Source organism: Panthera pardus, unplaced genomic scaffold, assembly GCF_024362965.1.
Source record: "Panthera pardus isolate Hobbes unplaced genomic scaffold, ASM2436296v1 HiC_scaffold_27, whole genome shotgun sequence".
NCBI lineage: Eukaryota > Metazoa > Chordata > Mammalia > Carnivora > Felidae > Panthera > Panthera pardus.
The window spans coordinates 89,218,207-89,227,944 of NW_026526843.1; the positions used below are offsets into that span (position 1 = coordinate 89,218,207).

Sequence of the window (9,738 nt, forward strand, 5' to 3'; positions counted from 1 at the left end):
AAATATATTCCTCCAGATTTTGCCATTTGGGCAATTATCATAAACAAGATTATTCTACATGCTCCGTAATACAAAAAGGTAAAGGACAGAATTACTGACCTTATTTATTATCCACTACCAGAGAGAATTTAAGTGTGGATTTTAGGACAGTGACTACAAAGGTAATGGAAACCCAAGAATAATTACTGTGTCTTGTTAGATACGGAAATAGCTTCATGCAGGAGGCAGTCTACACACACTATCTTAGTCAAGTTACTTCAGCAGCTTTTTGAGCCATGTTCTTCATTTGAAAAACAAGGAGTCTGAGTAGATCTAAGACTCCTTCCAGGACTGCTCATCATGAAACAATTATCAGGTCAAAGTAAGGGACTCCAAGCAATAAAGAGAATTAAAAAAAAAAAAAAAGAAAGAAAGAAAAAAAGAAAGAAATCATACCAGAATATAATATGGTTAACTGTTCATACAACAAATAATTATACATCTATGTGCCAGGCACTTTCTAGGTGCTAGAGATATATCAGTGACTTAGGGTCTGGAGTCTGATATCAAATGAAAGCCACTAACCTAAAAGAATTTGGAGGACAAAAATCAAGCAAAGCATCTGAATAAGTAAAACAAAAAGAAAAGCACACCAACGGTGTAGAGGTAACTGACAGAGCATCAATACAGAAAAGGAATGGCAAGAGGAATGGCTGACACCAGAGTATGTAATTCCTGGCCAAAAAGTAAAAGCGTTGGTCAAGTACAGCTACTCCTAAACCCAATATGCAACAATTCTAATCCATTTCTACTGTACTTGACATTCGTGCTCACCGGAGAAGACCAGAGTTCAGAATGAAATTCTATTTAACTAAAAGAAACTGAAACGTAAAATAAAATTCCGTTGGCTTATACCATAACTAGGTATATTTCTTGTAACAAAATTCAGTCTCCATGTAGGAGGCACAATAAATGACAAAATTAGAGCTTGCAAGAACTTCACAGATCAGCTAGTCCCATGCCCCTCACTTCATACAATATAAGCTACTAGAAAATCGCAATCTCTAGAAAAGTGCCTAGCACATAGTAGATGCCCAATAAATATTTGTCGAATGGATAATAAGCAAACTAACACCTTAGAACAGATGTTAATAATGTTAGTACTAGATCTGGGACCGTAACTCCAAGAAGATGTTCAGTAAGACGTTACGAATTGTCTTCCGTGTGTATGTACGTATATATATAAAACTCTGGAACCCTGGTCTCTCCAAACTATTAATCTAGTGTCTGAACTTTTTGCTACTTTGTGCCTGGAATTTTGGGCAGTGTGACGGGCAAAATTAAGCTTCAGCAAGAACATTACTGCTTAGTGATAGGTCACAGAACTCAGTCTCAAATCTCCCTTTTCCCTGAAATGAAGTGCAAAGAAGCCCTTAACTGCATATTAGAATTCTCTTTTGAGTTTTTTTTAATGCCTAGTTTCCACCCCAAACTTACTCAACTACAATTTCCAAAGTGTAAGATCTAGGAAAATACATTTTGAAAAAGCTCTACATGTAATTCTGATACACAGCTGAGGTAGAAAATCATTGTTAGTGACTGGAAATAGAATCAAAAACCCATCTGTTGCCAAATACACATACAGTGTGTGTGTGTGTGTCTGTGTGTCTGTATGTGTGTGTGTACTGGAGCCCACAAGACTAAAACAGGCACATTTGAAGAATAAATTTAGGGAAGATATCTAACAGTATACTTTTTCACACCTTATTCCTTAGAAGTACATTAACAGTGGTCATTATATTCTACAGTAACAACTGAATGAATTCAAACTCCAATATGAATATCAGAAGTTCCACAAAGTCTTTTTTCCTTGTGACACTTTGTAGCATAGAAAATAGAGGACTACATGATCATTAACAGAAAGGTCTTTCACAGATCTCGTGCCACACACAATAAGAAAGCTCATAGATTCCACATTAGCGGGCTCTTCTTGCAGCCTCAATATAGAATTTAACACAATGGACCAAGAGAATTACAAGAAATAAACACCAAATGAAGGTGTTTATTGGTACATTTATTCCATAACATTATTGACCAATACTACAAAAATGCAAGATGAAACCCTTACTTTTGAAAACTTTTTGTAAAAATTACACTGATTTTAAACTAAGCTAAATAAAACTGAGAATTTTCCAATTGAGATAATAGAAGTTCACATGATACTAAGTGTTCATTTATGAGATGATTTAAATAAATTACTGGGAGACAAATGCCTGGATTTTGCACCTTTTAGGAATGTTACAGTACGTAACATTATTTTAGTCATAAACACACCCACCAACTAAACTATCAACCAGAATATGTTGGGAGACACACGGAAGAGGAAGAACCTACTTGCTGCAGAGCTTTTAGCACCTCCCTGGCTAACCAAGTTATTTCCCAAATTGCAGCTAATTGCCATATTTTTATTAAAATTTTCATCTAAAGCTACCTGGTTCAGGAAACAAACCAAAGTTTGATTTTTTTTTGTTGTTTTAACAGTGATCAGAGTCATTTCACTAATGTGGCACAGTAGTTGAAGCGTCACTGGTTTACAGAGCTCAGTCCCTCATCTATATGATACAAACAACACTACCTACATAAGGTAATAAATGGCAAATGTTTAACATAGTCCTGGCCGGTTATTAATGCTCAAAAAATTACAATTATGCTGATAACTGAAAGCATTTGACAAAATAATTCATTTTATTTATCTGCTTGAAAGTTCAATGAGAACCTATTAACAGCATTAACGGTGATGTTCAACCCTGACCTCATGAAAATCACCCACAGTGGTTTTAAAGTAAGCCTTTGCCCAGGACCCGTATCAGACCTAATCGGTCTTAGGGAGTGAAACCCAGGCATCAGTATTTTTTTTCCCTAAGCGATTCCAACGTGCAGTCAGGGCGGAGGGCAACGTATCAACCCTTTCCCAGACACTAATGTTAGACCCTATAAGACAAGAACTTAGTAACAAATAGGACAGCACAGCTACAATAACAAAAGAAAAAGCGAAAATCCTTTTTTCCAATTTTTAGAAAAAAAACTCCAAGATTCAGAAAACATACTAGCAAGAAGCGAAATATAACGCAGACTATCATGAAACTATCACGTTATTTCAGAATTCAAAAAAGAAAACAAAAAACAACCCAACTAGCTCAAGAACCACAGAATAAGATCCCTCCCCTAACTGCCCAGAAGACTTACAAGAGGACTGATCCTTTAACACCTCCCTCCATATATTTCAAACGATTTTCTTTAACCTAATTTAAACAAAGATTAGTTTCAATATTAAAATTCTAAAACTAAAATATAAAAACTTCACTAAAGGTGAATTTATCAAATAAATAAGCTGAACGTATGTGTCTAATCAAGAACTTGACTAGCAGATTCACGACGAACATTTTCAAAAACTGTAAGGAACGTTATTAATACCACGTCAAAAAAAAAAAATTATCTTTGAAGAGACAGCCACGAAATCCCTCATCTTCTTGAGGCCAGAAAATTTATTTCAAGATCCTGGAAGAAAAAAAGATCCAAAGTAAATCCTACTTCAGCATTCCATTGATTTAACAAGAGAACCATGGAACACCAAAAAGAGATTACAATAATTTGGTGAAAAGTAAAATCTGCCCGTAAAGTAACTTTCTGAAGAATTTCGATTCTCACATGTACTGTTCTTGCTGTTATTAAATACCTCCAGAAATTTTCCGTCTCAGAAACTACCAAGGTCAGCAAACAAAAGGAAGAAATGGCGTGAGCACATTAAGATAACACGTTAAAAAATACAAGTTAAATGTCCTTGCAAAAAAACATATATAGGAAAAACGGTAGGGGGAAAAATTCGTATACTCCAAATACCTTATTTTCAAAATAGAGAAAACAAAACGTAATAAACATTTTGAGTCCACCTTTGGTGCACCAATTCCAAATACTTCTGATTTTCACTCTATGCAGACACTCTAAACAATAACGCTTAATCTTTAAGAACTTGGAAGGCATTTGCTGAAACCAAAATGGCAGCCCACTGAATCAGTAGACCAGAGAGATCTAAAGCAGAGTTTGCGGTCTCTATTTTTAAATTCAAGTGTAGGGATTAAGAAAGCCAAGCTAGTCGTGGTTAACGAGTCCTTACCATATAAATCGCTAAGAGTAGATCATGAGCAGCAAGAGGGGGTTAAGTACCTGCTGAAAGTTTCCTAATCAATAAATACACCCCAGATTCTTCGTCAGAAATGAAGGTATACAATCGTTATGTGGACTTTGGAGGCTCAGGGGATTCCCGGTGAAAGACTGTTAGAAATATTTCCCTCCGCCCAAAATAAGGCACGAATATTTACAGCTACAACCCGCTCAGTTAAATTCAAAGACAGTCCGAATAAATTACTCACACCTGTAAACTGCCCGCTGGAAAATCCAATTAACGTTGTAACTAGGGAACTTTCAAAAAATACTCTCAGTTTAAGAAGGTTCTATTGGAAATCCTAAAAAAATTCCCGTGTAAGTTCCAGTCGCCACAGAAGTCCCTACAAAGATTACAAAACAGTGTATACACCTGCTCCGTACCTCTTAGTATTTCACAATGAATGAAAAATAAACAATGTATCAAACCCAAAGCCTCACACCACGAGAATCTGAAGGTTTCATTATTAACAAGCTCGCACATGCTAGTATTTTTGCAGAAACGGTTAAAAATAGAAAAGTGATGGGTCCAAGCTGGCTTGGAAGCGATTTTTGCATCCAAAACATGTTTCGCGGCTTCGGCCCTCAGCGAACGAAGGGGGGGAAGGAGGTGTAGGAGGCCGATAACCCGGCTCAGGCTCCCAGGCCACAGGGCCTAGGAGAAGCTGCCGGTTATCGCGGGAGGGTGGGGGGGCGGCGGACAAGTCGTCGGGCCTGATAGCCAGGCGTAGCCGAGGCCTAGCTCTGCCGCTCCAAATCACTCCACCTCAGTAATGGCGTTTGGTGTCAAGTGGAACGAGACTGGGGAGGAGAGCGGCCGCGAGCCGACCAAGCTGCAAGCCCGGGGACGGGGGGGCGACTAGCCCCCCGCCGCCGACCCAACCCCCCGGGCGCCGATGCGGGGGACGCACGCCGGGCCCGGAGACTCCATCCTCCCACTCGGCCCCAGACAGGACTGGAAGGGGGAGGAGGGGGAGGGACGAAGCCGTCAGCCATTTTCCCTCACAGTCCAAAACACACAGACACGCTCCCGGGACACCGGCTCGGCACGGAGCCGGGCCCTGCGCCCCCACCCGCGCAACGCGCCGTCGCCCAGCCCCGGGCGGAGGAGGGGGAGCGGGTAAGCCCCCCGGACCCGACGGCGGCCACCCGGGGGGGGGGGAGAGGTGGTACCGTGGGCTCGCACACCCCCCTAGCCCTCCTCCCCTCACTCGGATCCAGCTGTTGGCCCCGGAAAAGCGCGTTGTCCCAGCGCGGCAGGCTACTAACCGCACGACACAGGCGTCTTGTCTTCAGAACCAGGGCAGGCGGAGGCAGCAGGCAACTGCGAGATTCACTCAGTCCTAGGACAAGGCCGACCCCGGGTGCATCCCAGGCCCGACGGTGACGGGCGACAAAGTGTCCGTTAACACCAGGGAGCTGCACAGGGGGCGCCGGAATTCGCTGCTCGCCGCGCCCGCCCTGCAGCAGCGGTAGCGGTGGCCTCGGCCGCCGCCTCCTCCTCCTCCTCCACCAGCGGCGTTGGCGGCCCTCTTCCCCCTTCTTCCCTCGGGCCGGGGCTCTCGCTCGGCTCAGACGGGGCTCCGGGCGGTGCGTTTCTCCTGCGTCACCTCCTGCTGCTCCTCCTCCTGCAGTGGCGGCTTCACCTTTCCCTGGTCGCCGCCTCTGTCCCCGCTCCGGGCCTGGTCGCTTTGCTGCGGCTTGCTCTTCGCTCCCGGCGCCGACCGGAGCACCGGGGGCTAAGGCGGCCGCCTCCCGGGAGAGAGGCGGCAGCGGCGGGCTCCCGCGAGGCCTGTGAGCTGAGCAACGCGGGGAGGGGCTCTGCACGGCAGAGGCCCGGACGGGCCGGGTGCTGTAAGGTTGCGGCTCCGGCGGCGGCGGAGACTAGCTTCCGCAGCCGCGGACGCCCGTCCTCGCCAATATGGCGGATCCGGCAAACCAAAAAAAAAAAAAAAAAAAAAAAGAAAAAAAAGAAAAAAAAAGAAAAAAAGAAAAAAACCGCTCGGCCAGTGGCGGCGGTTGTGGCGGCGGCGGCAGCAGCACTGGTGGCGGTGGAGGCAGCAGCGCGGCGGCGCAGACTCCCACTAGCCCCAGCACCGCCCAAAACCGTGAGGTTCCCCGCCCCCGTCAAGTCCCGCCCCTCACAGGACCCGCCCCTTGGCCCTCCTCCTCCATCTCCTACCTACCCCACCCCCCCACCCCACCCCCCCCTTGCTCAGCTGCTCCTTCTGCTCCCTTCTCCTCCACTCCGGGCCGTTGAGCCAGGGAGAGTTGCGCGTGCCACGGGGGAAGCCGGGCCAGGCGAGAGACGCTTGGAACCGGGAGAGCTAAAGTGGGGGAGGGGAACACAATGCGGTAAAGACAGTTCACGCACAACCGTTGCTTCCGGCCGGCCCCTCTAGGGTCCCACTATGACCAGGAACTATGTTCCAAACCCCTCAAGTCGAGACCGTTGTGAGGGCAGAGGTGACACGAGGACGGGGAAAAACCGGGGGAAGGGAAGCCCGGAAGGATCTGGCGCACCACGCCGGAGAAGGAGCTGGGAGACCAGGACTGGCAGAGTGTGTGGTCAGGACAGGGTTAATCGCGCAAGCCGCATCTGCGTCCCTCTGAGTTTGACTCGGGCCGCTTGTTTTTGTTCCATTGTGAACCGTGGCCCCGCCGGCGAGTGCCCGGATGATGACGTCACCAGCCTCCCCCTTTTTCCGGGATTGTGGGGGGAGGGGTAGCGGAAAGACTAGATCTTGAGACCACGCGCTGGGCGGTCGCACCCGCGATGCGTGGGGGTCCCGGGGGGCGCAGCTGACCCGCGTCACTTGGCTCGCGAGCCAGCCAGACCCACTGGGCGGGTTCCTTGGGGGTGGCAGCGGTGCAAGGTCTCCAAGGCCTGGCCACCTGCTCCGCCCCGATAGTGGGAAGGTGTGGCTATCTCCTGCGGGGTGGGGGGGTGGGGAGAATAAGAGGAGGAGGGCCTTCTCCCCACTCTATGAAACAGGTGCTCTGAGAAACTCGTTCACATGATCCTGCAGCATCAGTAGCTGAAATCACTTGGGCTCCCTCACAGCCTATGACCGACCACCCTTTAGCCTAAGAGCCCTTAGAACAGCAAAGAAAAAATGATTAAGTGCCACGGAAGGCATAGCGACTAAGCAGTACTAAATGTAGCAAGATTATTCTCTTTTGCCCAATCATCACCACAATTCAGAGTTAAAACCCGGAAGGGGTTTAAGAACCCATGACCCACTATGTAGGTCATGGACGACTTTCTACATGTTTATATTCCAAAGCGAAGGTTATCAGGCTAATCTCAAATAAATGGGATGCTTGCAACAATTCTATACAGTCCACCTTGGATGCCCAAATGAAGAGAAAAGAAATGTGGTTCCTAATCTACCACAGATTTCCTTTTGACTTAAAAATGCTTCTGGGCACTAAATGCAAAATTGTACCAAAACAAGATCATTATATTTTGTATGAAACAGATTTAGTTATGCTATAATTATGTCAATTTGTAATAGAGTTGTTAAAATGGAATCAAACTAATTTGGGATGACAGCACACTACTAGGGTCTTAAATTTTAAAATCCTTTCTCTATACACTACTAGACTATGTTTTCACCACAAAAATTATCTAATGAGGTGTCCAAAAAATAATTCATAGCCCTAATAATTCATAGCACATTTTACACTGTAGGTTTGCTACATACACGATTTTACTTAATCCTTATAACTCTCTGAGGTAGTCCAAACATATACTGCTATCACTAACTTTAGATAAAGAAACAGAAAGGATAAGCAATTTGCCCAGGATCACCAGTCAGGATTTGAAAGTGCTTTTAACCCTATCAAAACTGCACCTTTAAAAAAATATCCACTTTCACCAATTCTATTCAACATTGTACTTGTGGTTTGAAACCACAGCAAGAAAAAGAACTAGAAGACACCTAGGTAAGAAAGGAGCAATTAAACCATCTCTATCCTCTATTTGCAGATGACATGATCTTATATATAGAAACTCCTGGGAAATCCACTAGAAAAAACTGTTAGAGCTAATAAATGAGTTTAGCAAAGTTGCAGGATATAAGATCAATAAAAAGCCAATTGTATTTTTATATACTAGCAATAATCTAAAAACGAAATTAAGGGGCTCCTGGGTGGCTCAGACAGTTAAGCGTCTGTTTTCAGCTCAGGTCGTGATCTCACAGTTCGTGGGTTCAAGCCCCGCGTGGGGATCTGTGCTGACAGCTCAGAACCTGGAGCCTGCTTCGGATTCTGTGTCTCCCTCTCTCTCTGCCCCTCCCCAACTCACACTGGGTCTCTCTCTCTCAAAAATATACATTAAAATATTTTTAAATAATAAAAAATAAAATTAAGAAAAAATTCCATTACATCATTACATCAAAAAGAGTAAAATACTAATGAATGAATTTAACAAAGTGCAAGACTTGTACAATGAAAACTACAAATCATTAAAAGAAATTAAAGATGACCAAAATAAATGGAAAAACAGCCCACGTTCAAGGGTTAGAACACTTAATTTTGTTAAGATAGCAATACCCCCAAGTTGATCTTCAGAGCCAACCCAATCCCTATCAAAATCCCAGCAGACGTCTTTGCAATAAGCCATGAAAAGATGTTCAACATCACTAGTCTAGAGGGAAATGCAAATCAAAACCACAATGAGATACCACTTCAAACCCACTGGGATGGCTTTAATAAAAAAAAAGTGGAAAATAAAAAGTGTTGGCAAGGATGTGAAGAAATCGGAACACTTGTGCACTGCTGGTGGGAATGAAAAATGGGGCAGCTGCTGTAGAGAACAGTGTTTGGCTGTTCCCCAAAACCTAAACATAAAATCACCATATGAACCAGCAATTCCACTCCTAAGCATATACCCACAAGAACTGAAAGCAGGGACTCAGACACATTTTCATCCTTGTTCATGGCTGCACTGTTCACAATAGCCAAAATGGAGAAACAATCCAAACGTCCACCAATAGATGAGTGAAAAAAATAAGCTGTGGTATATACAATGAAATACTATTCAGACTTTAAAAGGAATGAAATTCCAATACATGCTATAACATGAATGGACCTTGAAAACATGCTAAGTGAAAGCAGCCAGACACAAAAGGTCACATATTGTAGGATTCCACTTAATAAGGCACCTATAACAGAAAAATTCATAGACTGCAAGCAGAACAGAGGTTACCAGGGGCTGGAGGAAGAGGGAAGGGGAACTGTTTAATGGGTAAGGTGTGTTTCTGTTTGGGATGATGAAAAAGTCTGGAAGTGAAAGCTGTTGATGGCTGTACAATGTTGTGAATCTACTCAAAGCCAATAAAAGGTACACTTAAAAACGGTTAAAATGGGGGTGCCTGGATGGCTCAGTCGCTTAAGACATTGGCTGAGGTCATGATCTTGTAGTTCGTGAGTTCGAGCCCCACATCAGGCTCTTTGCTGTCAGTGTGGAGCCTGCTTCAGGCTTTCTGTCTCCCTCTCTCTGCCCCTCCTGTGCTCTCTTTCAAAAATAAACAT

The 9,738-nt window shown here is 44.4% G+C and overlaps 1 protein-coding gene across 2 annotated transcripts in view; it reads right to left on the minus strand.

The window, feature by feature from the left end:
* USP9X (ubiquitin specific peptidase 9 X-linked) overlaps positions 1 to 6,157 on the minus strand; it is a 129,914-nt gene extending 123,757 nt beyond the window's left edge. For both annotated transcript variants that reach the window (XM_019417299.2, XM_019417297.2), the window contains exon 1: positions 5,470 to 6,157. The gene's annotated coding sequence lies outside the window, so the exon portion shown is untranslated. The remainder of the gene's footprint in view (positions 1 to 5,469) is intronic.
* Between the last annotated feature and the right edge of the window lie 3,581 nt (positions 6,158 to 9,738).